Source organism: Muscardinus avellanarius, assembly GCF_963383645.1.
Source record: "Muscardinus avellanarius genome assembly, chromosome: 8".
NCBI classification, from domain to species: Eukaryota; Metazoa; Chordata; class Mammalia; order Rodentia; family Gliridae; genus Muscardinus; species Muscardinus avellanarius.
In genome coordinates this window covers 104,607,710-104,627,186 of record NC_137794.1, presented here as the reverse complement: position 1 = coordinate 104,627,186, position 19,477 = coordinate 104,607,710, and positions in this window count along the sequence as shown.

The following is a 19,477-nucleotide window of genomic DNA, read 5'->3' as shown; positions in this document are numbered from 1 at the left end:
TTCTTCACTCTTTCTATTTAATCTATTTAATATCAGAAGAAACATTCATATACTTTAGTTATGCATAATAGTATTTTTTCTAGCTGCAGAGCAAATAACTTCTTAACCATATTAATGAAACAGAACCTAATCTCTTTTAGATTCTCTAAGAGATTGCTCTGAAGTGGATCTGGATTCTTACACATCATTCACAGCTCTATAATATCAAAATGCATTGACTAGGATTGAACAGTGTCATTGTAAGAGGCCACCCCACACACTACCATAAAGTCACTGAAACTCATGACAAAGAAGAAGAAAAGAGGATTAATTGTCAATTAGGAATTGAGGAAAACATTTGCTTATAGCTACTCACATGTATTAATGGTCATTTATCCACATTAAAAAATTCTGGAACCATTAAACCATTCTTATTTGTTTAAAAATAATGAAAAGAGGAAATTACAACTGTAAGAAATGTAACTTTAATATTTCCACATGCATGTGCACTGTGGTAATAAAATTTAAATGTTCATTAGGAAAACACAAAGGAAACAAATCACTATTAACCAACCATGAAATCTTTTGGGAATTAAGATGATAACTATAATTCAACACTGATCAGAATATTATTCATAATCTGGTTACTTTCTCAAGTTCCTAAAATTTCAAATGAGGTAGAATATTTAAATATCAGTGAAGAATCAGATGCCCACACTATTTTAAAAGTACTGTATAAAACTCAAGAAAGAGGACTAAAGAAACTGAAATGACTTGTTATGGGAAAAAATAAAATAACAAAATATATGTGATCTATTCTGAGAACAGAACAAGAAAAAATAAGCTAAAGAATAAAAATTTTTGAGTTAATATCAGGAAAAATATTTCTTACAAGTTAATTCTACTGGACAGTTAAAACATTATCCTTCTTTGAGCCAAGTGTGGTGATGCATACCCATAATCCCAGCCACTTGGTGAGATCCTCAACAACTTAGAGAAACTCTGTCAAACAAACAAACAAACAAAGCTGGAAATGTAGCTTAGAAGTAGAACATCCTGGGTTCAATTCCCAGTACATAAATAAATAATAAATAAATAAATAAGCAAGCCATTATGGTCCATTGGAGAGAGTTTAAAGTAGAACAGAATAATGCTCATTTATTCAAAAAAAATGTTTTTGAGCAGCAACTTCATGCAAGATAGACAAGAGTTCTGACCTCAGGTCTTAAGTCATAGAAAGGTAAGAGACAACAAACTAACTTATAAGATAATTTTATATATTAAGAAGTACTATAAAGAAAACAAATCAAGGCAACAGGGGAGAAAGCTACCAAGTTGAGGGATATAATTCAGATGGGAAAGTAAGAGAAGTCTCTTTTGAAGGAACAATTTTGGTTGTAAAATTTGAGGATCAGAGGGAAAAAGCCACTCAAAGTCTAGGTGAAAACATGGTGGGCAGGGGAAATAGGTCCAAAGAATAAAGGTCTTACAGGTGGGGCTGAAGGATGCTCATGGAAGAGAAGAAGGCCAGAGTGCCCAGAGAGTAGGCGAGGAGAAGAAAACTGGGGGGGAGATAGAATTCCTTATATGTTCTCCAATCTTTTATTTATTTTTAAATTTTTTTATATATTTTATTTATTGAAAGTAAATGTTATACATTTAATCTGTATTTGGTGCCCTCCCCCCTCATCTTCCCTTCCCCCTTCCCAACAATTAATACCCAGGCTAACCTTGCTCTATTCATACTTTTACACCTATTTGGAAGTAGCCACTCATCAATTAAGTTCAGCCTCCTTCTTCTCTTAGCTTTCCATTCAAACTTTGCTGAGATTTCCCTTCCATTATCTGGATTCCCTCTGGTATCCCCAATGCTCACTTGTTTGGGCATATTAGAGGAAACATAAGTCTCTTCTCTTTCTATGTTTGGCTTATCTCACTTAACAAATTGTTTTCCAGCACTTTCCATCTTCTTACGAATTGACATGATTTTGTTCTTCTTTATAGCTGAATAAAATTCCATTGTGTGTATTTCCCATAACTTTGCAATCCATTCATTTTTTGATGGAGACCTAGGTTGTTTCCATATTTTGGCTATTACAAATCGTGCTGCTATGAACATAGGTATGCATATGTTGCTGTAGTTCTCTGTTTTCAATCCTTTTGGAAAAATACCCAGGAGTGGTAGAGCTGGATCGTATGGTGGATCTATTCCTAGCTTTCTTAGGAATCTCCACACTGATCTCCATAGTGGCTGAACTAGTTTGCACTCCCACCAACAATATAAAGTAGTTCCTCTTTCCCCACATCCTCGCCAGCATTTGTTGTTGTTTGATTTCTTTATGCTTGCCAACCTGATTGGGGTTAGATGGAATCTCAGCATAGTTTTGATTTGCATCTCCCTGATGGCTAATGATGAAGAACATCTTTTCATGAATCTATTGCCATTTTTATCTCTTCTTTTGTAAAGTGTCTATTCAATTTGATTGCTCATTTCTTGATTGGGTTGTTTGTTTTGCTAGTGCGGTGTCTTTTGAGCTCTTTGTATATTCTGGATATTAGCTCCCTGTAGGAGTGGTGACTGGTGAAGATCTTCTCCCATTCTGTAGGCTTCCTCTTTAGGTTCTTGATGGTTTCCTTTGATGAAAAGAAGCTTTTTAGTTTGATGCTATCCCACTTGTTGATTCTTGCTTTAATTTCCTGAGATTTGAAGGTTTTGTTGAGAAAGTTACTGCCTGTGCCTGTATGTTGTAGTGTTGAGCATATGTTCTCCTCTAATAACTTCACAGTCTCTGGTCTGATTTCTAAGTCTTTGATCCATCTCAAGTTGATTCTTGTGCATGATGAGAGGTAAGGATTTAATTCCATCTTTCTACAAATGGATAGCCAGTTTTCCCAGCACCATTTGTTGAAAAGGCTGTCTTTTCTCCAGCGTGTGAGTTTGGCCCCTTTGTCAAAGATTAATTGACTGTAGGTGTGTGGATTTGTTTCTGTATCTTTTATTCTGTGCCACTAGTCAGTGTACCTGTTATTGTGCCAGTACCATGCAGTTTTTACTACTATTGATCTATAGTATAGTTTGAAGTCTAGGATTGTGATGCCTCTTGCGTGATTCTTATTGCGGAGAATTGCTTTGGCTATTCTGGGTCTTTTCTTTCTCCATATAAAGTTCATGATTGAACTTTATATGGAGAATAAATATGATTGAAGAATGTCGTTGGTATTTTAATGGGAATTGCATTGAATCTATAAATCATTTTTGGCAGAATGGCCATTTTGATGATATTTATTCTGCCTATCCATGAGCATGGAAGGTCTTTCCATCTTCCAAGGTCTTCTTCAATTTCTTTTTTTTAATGTGTTATAGCTTTTGTTGTAGAGGTCTTTTACATCTTTGGTTAGGTTTATTCCTAGATATTTTATTGGTTTTGAAGTTATAGTGAATGGAATTGTTTTCTTTATTTCTTTCATTGTGGATTCATTATTGGCATAAAGAAAAGCCACTGATTTCTTTAGGTTGATTTTGTATCCTGCAACTTTGCTGAATTTGTCTATCAGCTCAAGAAGTCTTTTGGTTGAGTTCTTAGGGTCTTCTAGATAAAGGCCATATCATCTACAAATAAGGATAATTTAAATTCCTCTCTTCCTATTTGAATTCCTTTGATTTCTTTCTCTTGTCTTATTGCTGTGGCAAGAGTCTCAATGACTATATTGAAGAGGAGTGGTGATAGTGGACATGCTTGTCTTGTTCCCGATTTTAGGGGAAATTCTTGCTGTTTTTCCCCATTAAGTATAATGTTCCTTTGGGTTTGTTGTATATTGCCTTAATGATGTTCAGGTATGTTCCTTTTATTCCAATTTCTGTAGTTTTTTTTTAACATGAATGGGTGTTGGATTTTGTCGAAAGCTTTTTCAGCATCTATTGCTATGATGATGTGGTTTTTATTCTTGATTCTATTTATGTGGTGAATGACATGTATTGATTTGTGTATGTTGAACCAGCCTTCTTTTTCTGGGATTAAACCAAATTGGTCGTGGTGTATTATTCTCTTGATATGGTTTTGAATGTGTATGACTAGTATTTTGTTTAGAATTTTTACATCTATGTTCATTAAAGATGTTGGTCTATAGTTTTCCTTTCTTGAAGTATCTTCATTTGGTTTGGGGATTAATGTGATACTAGCCTCATAGAAGGAATTTGGGAGAGTTCCATCTCTTTCAATCTCCTGGAATAAGTTATGCAGTATTGGTATTAGTTCTTTACTGAAGGTTTTGTAGAATTCAGCTGGAAACCCATCTGGGCCTGGGCTTTTCTTTGATGAAAGAATTTTTATTGCCATTTCTATTTAATTATTTGCTATTGGTTGGTTTAGGCTTGCTACGTCCTCTTGGTTCAGTGTAGGTAGGTTAACTATGTTTGGGAATCTATCGATTTCTTCCATGTTTTCTTGTCTATTGGAGTATAAACTTTTTAAAGTAGTTTCTGATAATCCTTTGAATTTCTTCACTATCTGTGGTGATCTCTCCTTTTTTCATTTCTGATTTTAGTAATTTGCATTGATTCTCTTTTTCTTTTGGTTAGGTTGGCCAGGGGTTTATCAATTGTATTAAACTTTTCAAATAACCAGCTTTTTGTTTTGTTGATTCTTTGAATTGTTTTTTGTTCTCTGTTTCATTTATTTCTGCTCAAATTTTAATAATTTCCTGTCTTTTGCTGGCTTTGGGATTGGACTGTTGCAGTCTTTCTAGGTCCTTAAGTTGTGCCAATAGGGTCTGAACTTGGTGATTCTGAGTCCTTCTTATGTGGGCACTCAATGCAATAAACTTTCCTCTTAATACTGCCTTCATGGTGTCCCATAGATTTTGGTAAGTTGTGTCTCTGTTTTCATTTGTTTCCATAAACTTCTTTATTTCCTCCCTAATTTCTGCTCTTACCAATTCATCATTTAATAGTGTATCATTCAATCTCCATGTATTTGTATAGTTTCTTTTGAGTTTCCTGTTATTGATTTCTACTTTAATTCCATTATGGTCTGAAAAGATGCAAGGAATTATATTACATCTTTTGAATTTTCTGGTGCTTTCTTTGTATCCCAGGATGTGATCTATTTTGGAGAAGGTTCCATGGGCTGCTGAGAAGAATGTGTATTCTGTAGTTTCTGGATGAAATGTTCTGTATATGTCTATTAGGTCCATTTGGTTTATAGTTTTCTTTAGTTCTAAAGAGTCTTTACTCATCTTTTGCCTTGAAGATCAGTCCAGTGATTTGAGAGGCATATTAAAGTCTCACAGCATTATTGTATTTGGGTCTATTTGAGATCTGATGTCCAGAAAGGTTTGTTTTACAAATGTGGTTGCATTCACATTTGGAGCATAAACATTTACTATCATTATATCATCTTGGTGTATTATTTTTTAATAAAAGGAAGTGCCCTGATTTGTCTCTTCTGATGTGTCTTAGTTTAAAGTCTGTTTTGTTGGATATCAGGATTGCTACCCCTGCCCTTTTTTGTCTCCAGTAGCATGGTATATCTTATTCCATCCTTTCACTTTCAGTCTGTAATGTCTTTGGCTGTTAGGTGAGTTTCTTGCAAATAGCATAAATTTGGGTTATGTTTTTTGATCCACATTGCCAGTCTATGTCTTTTGATTGGTGAGTTAAGTCCTCTGACATTAAGAGTTATGATTGAAATATGATTTTTGTTTTCTGTCATTTTGTGTTCTGTCATCTGTTTGGTAGCTTTTTCTTTCTTCCTTACTTAGAAGCCCCTCTGATCACTTTCCTCTCTTCTCTGGTTCTGAAGTCTGCTTTCTTTTTCTCCTTTATGGTTTATTTCTTTAAGTATTTTCTCTAGTGTTGGCTTTGAATTCATAAATTTTTTGAGATTTTGTTTATCTTGAAACACTTTTACTTCACCATCAACTTTTAATAGTAGTTTTGCTGGATAGAGCAGCTTTGGTTGGGAGTTATTTTCTTCCAAGGTCTGGATCACATCATACCAGTCTCTCCTGGCATTCATGACCTGGATTGTATAGTCTGGGGTGATTCTTATTGTTTTGCCTCTGTATGTCACCCGACCTTTTGTTCTCACTGCTTTTAAGATCTTTTCCTTGGTCTCTATGTTAGTCATTTTGACTATTATATTGCGTGGGAGGTCCTTCTTTGATCTTGTCTTAATGATGTTCTTTATGTCTTCTGAACATGAAGATCTATCTCACATTCCATGTTTGGGAAATTCTCCAAAATTATTTCTGTGAAGAGATTAAGGAAGACCCTGGTCTGTACCTCTATCCCTTCTTCAATGCTTTTTATCCATAAGTTAGGGTGTTTCATGTTATCCCAAATTTGCTGTATGTTTAGGTTTTGTTGCTGTAATGACTTCTGTATACGATTGACTGTGTTTTTGGTCTTGGATAAACTGTCTTCTAACAGTGATATTCTACTTTGCATTTCATCTAATCTTCCAGAATTTCTTTCTATTGCTAACTTCATTTCATTAATTGACTCTTTCATTTCATTCCAGACCTCTTTCTGATTCTTTCTTAGTATTTCTAACTCATCTTTCATCTCCTCTAAACTTGTGTTAAAATCCTTTCATCATAATGTAGATCAAGATTTGGAACTCCCCTTCTTGCATTTCTTGTAGGTCAGTATTCGTGACTTCTGTCATTTCTCCACTATTCCTGGTTTTTACATTTTCTCAGGCCTGCTTTTCTGCTGTCTTCCCATTGTTAGTGGGTATTATTTTTAGCCCAGTCTTAGTATTAGGAATTTAGAAAAGTCAACCAGTAAGCAGTACTTTTTTGAGTGATGAGGGTTGGGTGATGGTGAAGTAGCTAGGGTGATGGGTACAAGAGTCAGGTAAGGTAGAAAATATGATTAGGTTGTGGAAGAATGTACATATGATAAAGATGTATCTGGTAGAGAGTGGGAGAATTTTATATAGTGAGGTTGTTGTAATTATTGGAATATATAACTATGGAGATGTGAGAAATTTTGTGTATTAAATACAGAGATACATTTAGGGGACAGAGAGAAAATTTTGAGGGAAGATAGTATATATAGCCCAAATTGAAGACTCTGTAGTTGGGGTGGGAGAAAGGAGCAAAGACAGATAAAGAAACAAAATAAGGTACAAAGGCTAACTTTTATACATCATGTATAGACAGCAACTTCGACAAAGAAAGAAAAAATACCACCCAGAGAGATCAGAAAAGATTAAGAGAATAAACAGAATGAGAATAAACTAAAATAAAACAAAACTCTAACCACCATATATAAGTTTAAAAAAGGACCCAAAAACTTATCCCCCCCAAAACCAAAAACTTAAACAAATCCAAAAAGTGAAACAAACAATATCAAACTGCAAAAATAAAAAATAAAATATAAAAGGATAGAAAAATAATGAAAAAATGAAAGAAATAACAGTCCTACTATGTTACTGATATACAGTGAATGTGCCACTGACTTGTATTTGCTTGGAGCGTCCCCTTGTGGCCCCATGCATGTATCACGCCTTAAGCCCCCTTCTGTGATACCGAAGTTGAGGTGGCCCACTCTGCGCACACTGGCACTCACAGTTATCTCACTCACTATGTGCTCGCCGGGTCCGTGGCTCCTCTGAATTCAAGCTAGCAGTCCAATCTGTGTTTCTGGAGCTCTGGCAGCTCTTCCGTATCCTGATGACTTTCTGCTCTCATGATGAGCAGGTCCACTTCCCGGTCCCTGCAGATTTCCGGGCGCGTGTGTGCGGGTCGCCTTTGGTGGGCAAACAGTGCTGCTCAGGAGCTCCAGTTAGCTCGCAACTTCAGGTATTGGAGCTCTCTGGACACTTTCAGACTTTAGAGCCTCTCTGGGAGTGTTAAGGACCCAAAAGTTCCATTTGGGCCAGTGGCCCTGAGACCGCCTGCACCTGCACCTGCACCTGCACCTGCACCTGCACCTGCACCTGCACCTGCACCTGCACCTGCACCTGCACCTGCACCTGCACCTGCACCTGCACTCTGCCGGCTGCCTGCGTCTTCAGCTCACTTTCTGCTTTCTTTGTGTGTTGTGGTGAATCTTGAAGTTCAGTTGTTGGATTTCTTCTGCCATAGTCCCCAAGTCTGTTTTGGATCGTACATTTAATTGTTTCTTTATTAAGACGCTTCTGTCTCAGTAGTTGAACTTAATTTGCTTCAGCTAGTGAGGTATGCTGCGTCTCGCCATCGCCATCTTGATTCAGCCTTTTTCTTCTCCAATCTTTTAAAAAAGAAAGAATATTATGGCTAGATGTGGTGGTGCACACTTATAATCTCAGTACTTGGGAGGCGGAGAGAGGAGGATTGCAGGTTCAAAGACAGGCTTAGCAATTTAGCAAGGCCCTCAGCAACTTTAGTGAGATCCATTTTCAAAATAAAATATAAAATGATCTTGGGATATAGTTTGCAGGTAGAACACCCCTGGATGGTTCAGTCTCTAGAACACACACACACACACACACACACACACACACACACACACAATAAATAAATAAAAAATAAAACTATTATCATCAAATTTACATCTGTAAGTAATAATGACCATTAAATTAATTTAAAAAATTCTGCATTTGTCTTATTTTCAGGTAATTGTGTTTATTAGCTTAGTATTATACAATCCCTATATGTGAAGTATTGATATCAAATGATAAAGAAGTCAGCACATATTAGTAACCATTTGCTGTACCAGTTGCCCCTCTTTAGGGCTGTACAAAAACTGTGAAGGAAAAGTCACTCTCCCGAGGTCACCAAAGGCTATGGATTAGAAACCTGGACTACTGAATTCCCTATTATCTTCATACAATATTCTGGATCACATCAAACCTGGAGCTTGAACAAAATCTTTCCACATAGCCCTGCCCCTCAGGCTTTATGGTAAGGTTGTCTTTAGCTCCTTGGACCTCTCTCTATCAGGATGAGCTGCCTCCTCCTCCTGCTCCTCCTTCTCCTCCTCCTCCTCCTCCTCCTCCTCCTCCTCCTCCTCAATTGGTGCATTGTAATCAAACATCATAAATAAGATCATAGTGGTCAGACACACAACACTTGGTGAGCCTTCCCGCAAAACTCATGTCACTTCCTCTTCCTCCCCACCTTCCCTTGCATGACATTGTGATTGGCATGGATAAATTTGTGCATGTACATTACGCATATGTACATCATATCCATCAATGTATTTCCCTCAGTGAGTCTTCCTTCCACTTCCTGCCTCCCTCAGATTCCCTCCTTCACTCTGCTAAGGTTTCCCCTTGTCTGGAGTCCCTCTTGTGTCCCAGTTTCTCCCTAGCTTCCAAATATGAGATAGAACATCTGACTTTTCACTTTTTGTGATTGACATCTCACTTAGCAAATATTCTCCAGCTCCATATATTTCCCTGCAAATGACAAGAGTCTATCCAAGTTGCTGCTGGTCTTTGTTGGCCTCATCTGAAAGTCTCAGCATCTCAGCCTCCCCAGAGTTAGGATTACAGGTGTGTGCCATCACCCCAAAGGAGCACTGCAGGGGACCCTTGTCCTGTGGCTCCTTCCCACATGTGCTTGCCTAAACCACACTCATTTGTTATTAGTGTTTAAAGAGCTTTTGTTAAAGGATGGACTAAGACCATGGCCATATTCACTACCATTCCTCTAAATTATCATTCTTCTAACAAGTTCAGGAAATCTGGGACCACTTAGTAGAATTCTCCTTTGATAAATCATATCTTTCTCACAATTTTTAAGCTTCTGCAAGTTTTATCATTTTCCCCTGTGTTGAGAATCATAATTTGCACACAGTAGATGCTTGGCATGTTTTTTTGATTGAATCTCTACTGACATTCAGTATTATTTAAAAAGATTTTATTTATAGCTGGGCATGGTGGTGCACGCTTTTAATCCCCGCACTTGGGAGGCAGAGACAGGAGGATCACGCAGGTTTGAAGCCAGCCACGCACACTGGTTTAGGAGACCCTGTTTCCAAATAAAAATATAAAAATAGGTATGGGAGTGTAGCCCGGAGGTAGAAGGTCTTCCAGGAACCCCAGTACCACCAAAAATAAAAAATAAATAAAATAAAATAAAAGATTTTATTTATAAAAGCACATGTTGAATGTTGATAATATTATGTCAAAAGAATGGAACTGTAATGGCAATGTTTAGTATTTTTATAAAAATATTGTTTACAATAGCGAAGGAAATTAACTTTCACTAGAAGAAAGGCAGCAAATACTCTATTCCAATGTCAAAAGGTCCTCATGAGACCCCTGGAGAAACCGGACCCAGTAAGACGCTGGGTTCTGGGCGGGGGTCGCGGGCTGGGCACGCCAGATGGGGCCCGGGTCGCGGGACTCTGGGCCCCTGCCGAACTGCGCGTAGCACGCCAGACCCCTGGAGAAACCAGACCCAGTAAGACGCTGGGTTCTGGGCAGGGGTCGCGGGCTGGGCACGCCAGATGGGGCCCGGGTCGCGGGACTCTGGGCCCCAGACCGAACTGCGCATAGCACGCCAGACCCCTGGAGAAACCAGGCCAAGTAAGACGCTGGGTTCTGGGCTGGGGTCGCGGGCTGGGCACGCCTAATGGGGCCCGGGTCGCGGGACTCTGGGCCCCTGCCGAACTGCGCGTAGCACGCCAGATCCCTGGAGAAACCAGGCCCAGTAAGACGCTGGGTTCTGGGCAGGGGTCGCGCGCGGCGCACAAAAGCCGGGGCCTGGGTCGCGGGACCCTGGGCCCCGGGCCGAACTGCGCGTAGCACGCCAGACCCCTGGAGAAACCAGGCCCAGTAAGACGCTGGGTTCTGGGCGGGGGTCGCGGGCGGGGCACGCCTAATGGGGCCCGGGTCGCGGGACTCTGGGCCCCTGCCGAACTACGCATAGCACGCCAGACCCCTGGAGAAACCGGACCCAGTAAGACGCTGGGTTCTGGGCGGGGGTCGCGGGCTGGGCACGCCAGATGGGGCCCGGGTCGCGGGACTCTGGGCCCCTGCCGAACTGCGCGTAGCACGCCAGACCCCTGGAGAAACCAGACCCAGTAAGACGCTGGGTTCTGGGCAGGGGTCGCGGGCTGGGCACGCCAGATGGGGCCCGGGTCGCGGGACTCTGGGCCCCAGGCCGAACTGCGAGTAGCACGCCAGACCCCTGGAGAAACAAGGCCCAGTAAGACGCTGGGTTCTGGGCGGGGGTCTAGCACAGGGCACGCCAGCTGGGGCCCGGATCGCGGGACTCTGGGTCCCGGCCGAACTGCGAGTAGCACGCCAGACCCCTGGAGAAACCGGGCCCAGAACAGAAAAAGATAAAGAAAAATATCGGAGAGGTGGTAAGAAAGCCGTTATGGATGCCAGGACACTGGAGATGCAGACAAAACTTATCTAAATGCACTGGAACTTATGGAAAAATTCGCCGTGAAAGAGGACTGCTATTTCTCTATATTGTTAAGAATCTCAGACATCACATATAAGGAGAGAGTTTAGCGGAGACCAAGGAGAAATGCGGTGTTGAAAGAGTTCTTCGCAATGGTGGTAGAGACTTGTATTCAGGAGAAGCAGAAACCGGATCTTACCAACTTTATTTTTTTGGAGAAATTACACCAAATGTCGAATGCTACCATCACGCATGCTTAGGAACACTGGACAACATTCAGAGTGGAAAAAGAGCCTGGGAAGGATTTGAAACGGTGGAGGCAGTGGCAATGCCAGTGGCCAATATTCGGGGGAGGCAGAGATCTGATACATTACAACTGGAACCTTTGAAATACTAACCACAGAGACAGTGATCGGAACCTGCTGAGGGGTTAGGCGGGCGCCGGGGCCAGTGGCCGACATCGGAGCTTGCTGTGAGGCAGGGCCACTACTGAGGCCTCCGTGGCGGGATTGTAACCTGCAGAGGGGTTAGACCGATGCTGGGGCCAGCGAGGCCGGCATTGGAGCCTGCCATGATGCAAGGCTTGTGCTAGGGCCTCCGAGGTCGGGTCCGGAACATGCTGAGGGGTTAGGCCGATGCTGGGGTCAGCGAGGCCGGCATCGGAGCCTGCCGTGAGGCAAGGCCAGTGTTGGGGCCCCCGAGGATGGGACCGGAGCCTGCTGAGGGGTTAGGCCGGTGCTGGGGCCAGCGAGGTTGGCATCAGAGCCTGCCATGAGGCAAGGCCGGTACTTGGGCCTCCGAGGCCAGGATAAGAGCCTGCCGAGGGGTTAGGCCGGTGCTGGGGCCTCCGAGGCCAGGATAAGAGCCTGCTGAGGGGTTAGGCCGGTGCTGGGGCCAGCGAGGCCGGCATCGGAGCCTGCCTTGAGGCATGACCAGTGCTGGGGCCTCCGAGGCCGGGATCGGAGCCTGCCGAGGGGTTAGGCCGCTGCTGGGGCCAGCGAGGCCGGCATCGGAGCCTGCCTTGAGGCAAGGCCGGTACTGGGGCCTCTGAGGCCGGGATCGGAGCCTGCCGAGGGGTTAGGCCGCTGCTGGGGCCAGTGAGGCCGGCATCGGAGCCTGCCGTGAGGCAAGGCCGGTACTGGGGCCTCAGAGGCCAGGATAAGAGCCTGCTGAGGGGTTAGGCCGGTGCTGGGGCCAGCGAGGCCGGCATCGGAGCCTGCCTTGAGGCAAGGCCGGTACTGGGGCCTCGAGGCCAGGATAAGAGCCTGCCGAGGGGTTAGGCCGGTGCTGGGGCCAGCGAGGCCGGCATCGGAGCCTGCCGTGAGGCACGGCCGGTACTGGGGCCTCCGAGGCCAGGATAAGAGCTTGCCGAGGGGTTAGGCCGGTGCTGGGGCCAACGAGGCCGGCAGCAGAGCCTGCCGTGAGGCATGACCAGTGCTGGGGCCTCCGAGGCAGGGATCGGAGCATGCCGAGGGGTTAGGCCGGTGCTGGGGCCAGCGAGGCCGGCATCGGAGCCTGCCGTGAGGCAAGGCCGGTACTGGGGCCTCCGAGGCCAGGATAAGAGCCTGCCAAGGGGCTAGGCCGGTGCTGGGGCCAGCGAGGCCGGCATCGGAGCCTGCCTTGAGGCATGACCAGTGCTGGGGCCTCCGAGGCTGGGATCGGAGCCTGCCGAGGGGTTAGGCCGCTGCTGGGGCCAGCGAGGCCGGCATCGGAGCCTGCCGTGAGGCAAGGCCGGTACTGGGGCCTCCGAGGCCTGGATAAGAGCCTGCCGAGGGGTTAGGCCAGTGCTGGGGCCAGTGAGGCCGGCATCGGAGCCTGCCTTGAGGCAAGGCCGGTACTGGGGCCTCTAGGCCAGGATAAGAGCCTGCTGAGGGGTTAGGCCGGTGCTGGGGCCAGCGAGGCCGGCATCGGAGCCTGCCGTGAGGCAAGGCCGGTACTGGGGCCTCCGAGGCCAGGATAAGAGCTTGCCGAGGGGTTAGGCCGGTGCTGGGGCCAACGAGGCCGGCAGCGGAGCCTGCCGTGAGGCATGACCAGTGCTGGGGCCTCCGAGGCCGGGATCGGAGCACGCCGAGGGGTTAGGCCGGTGCTGGGGCCAGCGAGGCCGGCATCGGAGCCTGCCGTGAGGCAAGGCCGGTACTGGGGCCTCCGAGGCCAGGATAAGAGCCTGCCAAGGGGCTAGGCCGGTGCTGGGGCCAGCGAGGCCGGCATCGGAGCCTGCCTTGAGGCATGACCAGTGCTGGGGCATCCGAGGCTGGGATCGGAGCCTGCCGAGGGGTTAGGCCGCTGCTGGGGCCAGCGAGGCCGGCATCGAAGCCTGCCGTGAGGCAAGGCCGGTACTGGGGCCTCCGAGGCCTGGATAAGAGACTGCTGAGGGTATAGGCCAGTGCTGGGGCCAGTGAGGCCGGCATCGGAGCCTGCCTTGAGGCAAGGCCGGTACTGGGGCCTCTAGGCCAGGATAAGAGCCTGCTGAGGGGTTAGGCCGGTGCTGGGGCCAGCGAGGCCGGCATCGGAGCCTGCCGTGAGGCAAGGTCGGTACTGGGGCCTCCGAGGCCAGGATAAGAGCTTGCCGAGGGGTTAGGCCGGTGCTGGGGCCAACGAGGCCGGCAGCGGAGCCTGCCGTGAGGCATGACCAGTGCTGGGGCCTCCGAGGCCAGGATCAGAGCATGCCGAGGGGTTAGGCCGGTGCTGGGCCCAGCGAGGCCGGCATCGGAGCCTGCCGTGAGGCAAGGCCAGTACTGGGGCCTCCGAGGCCAGGATAAGAGCCTGCCAAGGGGTTAGGCCGGTGCTGGGGCCAGCGAGGCCGGCATCGGCGCCTGCCTTGAGGCATGACCAGTGCTGGGGCCTCCGAGGCCGGGATCGGAGCCTGCCGAGGGGTTAGGCCGCTGCTGGGGCCAGCGAGGCCGGCATCGGAGCCTGCCGTGAGGCAAGGCCGGTACTGGGGCCTCCGAGGCCAGGACAAGAGCCTGCCGAGGGGTTAGGCCGGTGCTGGGGCCAGCGAGGCCGGCATCGGAGCCTGCCGTGAGGCAAGGCCAGTACTGGGGCCTCCGAGGCCAGGATAAGAGCTTGCCGAGGGGTTAGGCCGGTGCTGGGGCCAACGAGGCCGGCATCGGAGCCTGCCGTGAGGCATGACCAGTGCTGGGGCCTCCGAGGCCGGGATCGGAGCATGCCGAGGGGTTAGGCCGGTGCTGGGGCCAGCGAGGCCGGCATCGGAGCCTGCCGTGAGGCAAGGCCAGTACTGGGGCCTCCGAGGCCAGGATAAGAGCCTGCCAAGGGGTTAGGCCGGTGCTGGGGCCAGCGAGGCCGGCATCGGAGCCTGCCTTGAGGCAAGGCCGGTACTGGGGCCTCGAGGCCAGGATAAGAGCCTGCCGAGGGGTTAGGTCGGTGCTGGGGCCAGCGAGGCCGGCATCGGAGCCTGCCGAGGGGTTAGGCCGCTGCTGGGGCCAGCGAGGCCGGCATCGGAGCCTGCCTTGAGGCAAGGCCGGTACTGGGGCCTCCGAGGCCAGGACAAGAGCCTGCCGAGGGGTTAGGCCGGTGCTGGGGCCAGCGAGGCCGGCATCGGAGCCTGCCGTGAGGCAAGGCCAGTACTGGGGCCTCCGAGGCCAGGATAAGAGCCTGCCAAGGGGTTAGGCCGGTGCTGGGGCCAGTGAGGCCGGCATCGGAGCCTTCCTTGAGGCATGACCAGTGCTGGGGCCTCCGAGGCCGGGATCGGAGCCTGCCGAGGGGTTAGGCCGCTGCTGGGGCCAGCGAGGCCGGCATCGGAGCCTGCCTTGAGGCAAGGCCAGTACTGGGGCCTCCGAGGCCAGGATAAGAGCTTGCCGAGGGGTTAGGCCGGTGCTGGGGCCAACGAGGCCGGCATCGGAGCCTGCCATGAGGCATGACCAGTGCTGGGGCCTCCGAGGCTGGGATCGGAGCCTGCCGAGGGGTTAGGCCGCTGCTGGGGCCAGCGAGGCCGGCATCGGAGCCTGCCATGAGGCAAGGCCGGTACTGGGGCCTCTGAGGCCAGTTTAAGAGCCTGTCAAGGGGTTAGGCCGGTGCTGGGGCCAGTGAGGCCGGCATCGGAGCCTGCCGTGAGGCATTACCAGTGTTGGGGCCTCCGAGGCCGGGATTGGAATCCTGCCAAGGGGTTAGACCGGTGCAGGGGCCAATGGCCAGCATCGGAGCCTGGCGTGAGGCAAGTTCACTCCTGCGGCCTCCAAGGTTGGGACCAAAGCCAGCTTAGGGGTTTGACCGGTTCAGGGGCCAGCGAGACCAGAACTGGGTCCTCCCATGAGGCAAGGCCGCTGCGTGAGCCAGCGAGGTCTGGATCAGTCCACTGAGTAGCCAGGCCACTACTGGGACCATCAAGAGTGGGATTGGTACTTGCAACGCAGCATGCACAGAGAAATATCGCAGAAAATATAAATCAGACGCTTCTCTTAATCAGCAATAACTAGGAGGAAAAGGGCAACAGGAAGAGGTTGAGCTATAGAAAGGGCCCTATAGTGAAGCAACTAATGTGATCAATCAGAGGGTATGTAATACTGGAGGACGGAGCCTCTTTAAAATGCAGGAGGTACATAAACAAATATATCAAAGTAAATCACCAAAGAAGTGTGGGATGGAGGGAGGGGGAGGGAATGGGACGGTGGCTGGAGGAGGGCTAATTGGATGATGTGTGCTTGTATATCCTCTCAAGTCTTGTACTCCAATGTGATTGATATATGACTACAATGCACCAATTTAAAAAATAAATTAATTAAAAAAAAAAAAAAAAAGGTCCTCATACTCTTTCTGATATCTGACTTATAATTGTAATTTATATTTTACTTTGCCTATTGCCAAAAAGTACTTGGAGGAGCAAGGTATCTTGTAGTGGTATCTTCTAACCCAATAGAAACTCACAATGCCAGGTGATGGGGCTACCAGAATGGATGTGGCATGTTCTCTGCATCTAAGAAACTCTCTGTCCAGTGGGAGCCAGCTATTAATGATAGAGCATGGTGTCAGTACACAGTAGAGACAGGAGCAAAGTGCTGTGATGTAACAAGCAAAAGCGCATGCTTCCAGGTGAGGTGGCACATGCCTCCAATCTCATTACTTGGGAGACTGAGACAGGAAAAGTGCAGGAAGGCCAGCCTCAGCAACTTAGTGAGACCTTCAGCAACTTTGCAAGACCTTCATTCAAAATAAAAATAATAATCAAATAATCATAAAAGTCTGGGGGTATAGCTTGGAGGCAGAATGTCCTGAAGTTCAAACTTACACACACACACACACACACACACACACACACACACACATTGTATAATACATATATATTATGCATGTGGCTACAACCCACGCTGCTGCACTGTCAGGGGTTCTGTGCGCTGGCCTGCAGTGGTCCCCGGAGGCCTCTGCAGGTTTCTGGCATCTCTCCAGCCTCAGTGTTTTACTTTCAGTGAGAAGTTGCCTCTTGACTTCTTTGTTCAACAGTTAGGAGTCTCTTATTCTGAAATTATGACTATTTATTGGTTTTGAGTGGCTTTTAATACTGTTGTTTAATGTTATGGGATTTAGAAAAGTTGCTAGTTTTATTTAAAACCATAGACAGAACTAAGAATTCTCTGTGAAATTTGTTTTGGAAATTCTATTCAGATACTTAGAATTTCTTATACATACAATACCTCCCTGCTATAAAAACTAGAAACTTAGTGCAAACCGATTCTTATTGAAGGGAATAACACTGGAAGATGAGGAGGAATATTGGATCTCCTTTACATATTTTAAATTCATAATTATTTATTGTGTTAAAGCCATTTTATACTTTTAAACCTTACACATTACTTTAAAATACTTTTGAGCCACATATTTTACTTTAACACAGAAGGTAATCACATTATGCGGATCTTAAAACTTTCTTTTCAAATAATAGTTTTCAGAGATTGAAAATAAATGTTACTTTAAAAATTGAGTGCCATAACTTTTCAAAACTTTTTAAAAGCAGCTATGAAGATTAGCTACCTTTTATCTTTAAAATAAATTTTGAATAGAGCCTCCTCATTGCCTTTATTGACTATATGTAGCCCTAGTAATACCGTCTACATTTTCTGATGTTCTTGGAGAACAGTAACTATTATTTGATATGCAGGTAGTGATGGAGAAGTGTTGTATAATTTATACAACTGTTGCCAAGGGAATGTAGTCAAAGAAAATTTGGCAGACATTCCTTTAGTAGCCCTGGGTTAAACAACTATTGTTTATAACATGGGTTTTATAGCTTCCCTTTGAATGAAGAAATTAGTGAGGAAAGAATTTTCCACAAATGTGGGTGGGAACCATCTGTTTTCAGAAGAGAGAAAGAGAAGGGCTATGTAGAAAATAATAGATATTGATCTGAAAGGAAAAAGGAGAACACAAAATGAAATAAAAAGTAAATCACAGAATATAGAAACAGCTAAATAGAATTTATGAGCAGAAAGTACACAATCAAATTGAAAATATATTTTAAGCAAAAGAGACAAGAATAATCAATATCAGTAAAATTTAATCAGACATAAATAAATAATATGATTCTACAATAATTATATGTATATATACGAAATTTTTACAATAAAAATTATATTTTAAATTTTTGTTTGAGAACATTCTGCCTAATTATAAAACTTATTTGAAGAAAATTATAAAACTATTCTGAATGTCAGAGAAACTTGTATTTGGAGATATCATATTTTAAAATGCAAACTTTCACAATTAATGTAAAAATAGAATATCTGCCTATAGCTCTGTAAATAGTCATTTTATTAAATTTTTCTTCAGTTAAAAAATCTTTCAAAGGTGCCAGCTGTTTATTCCCTGGTCCCTTACTGATGGCATTTTGAAAATGTCAATGTTAGCCGGGCGTGGTGGCGCACGCTTGTAATCCCCGCGCTTGGGAGGCAGAGACAGGAGGATCGCGCAGGTTCGAAGCCAGCTGTGCTGGCGTAAGAGACCCTGTTTCAAAAATATAAAATAGGTCTGGGAGTGTAGCCCGGAGGTAGAAGGGCTTCCAGGAACCCCAGTACCACCACCAAAAAAAAAAAAAAAAAAAAAAAAGAAAATGTCAATGTTAACTCACTGGTTCTAATTTCTACCATTATGCATTCAGTTTTTTTTTTTTAAATGCTTACTTAAGCTTTATAGGCACAGAACCACAAAATAGAGAAATGGGACTAAAATAAATCATATACCCTTGAAATGTTTACATTAATTTTTCCACAGGAAAGCAAGATGCCTGGTTGAAACAATGCACCTGGCATATGCTTTGGGGAAAAAATGGAAGCCCATTCGTCTTTATTTAGGACATTGAGTCATTAGGCAAGGAGGAGAGATGGAAGAATACAGTTTGCCTAACTCGTTGCTATTGCAATTCAAATTCAATTAGGGAGCCTGAGAAAATGCCTAACAGAATTACTGAGCTACAGAATCGTGTGCTATATCTCTATCTTTTTCCCCCTAGATTACCTGGTTATTTTCTCTCTGATCTTTCACTGAGAAGGTACATTGAGTAGGAATGAAGCCAGGAAGCCCCATCCCAAAGAAAAGCAGTGCATGTCCTGGGAAAGTGCAGCCTTCCTGATCCTCCCTCCTCCCAGCTCCTCCTTATGTTGGAGAAGGTGGTGGCTGAGAAACCTGAGGTCAACTAAGGGAGACACTGGCATTTACAGAGAATGATACCTAGGTGGGCATTGGACATTTCTTTCCCTCTAGTTAATACTCCACTAGTGGGAGTTGAAAGGCTTGGTGAGCTATTTGAGATTTGGTTGGTGGAGGTGAAAACTATCATTTCTTTTTTACATACTTACACTTTGCAATACTGGCTGCATTCTTTCCTAATGGCACCCTCCATGGTTCTCACTGTGATTCCTTCTTTACTGCCTTTAATTCGTGCTGCCCTAAATATTTACTGAACAGGTGGTGTATATCATGTTTGTTAGCTAGATTCTGGAGATGCAAAGTTGAATAAAGCATCTAGTAGGGGCTCTTTAAAATCTCATGGAAGCAGACTGGAAAAAATCCCTACTTTAATACAAATAAAATAAAAACAAATAGTTTTATTTTTGCTTTCTATCTAGGAACTCATATTCTGTTAGAACTCCTTTCATTACCTTGTCTGTGGAGAGGCATATTCTCCAAGGTGAGAATGGACAAA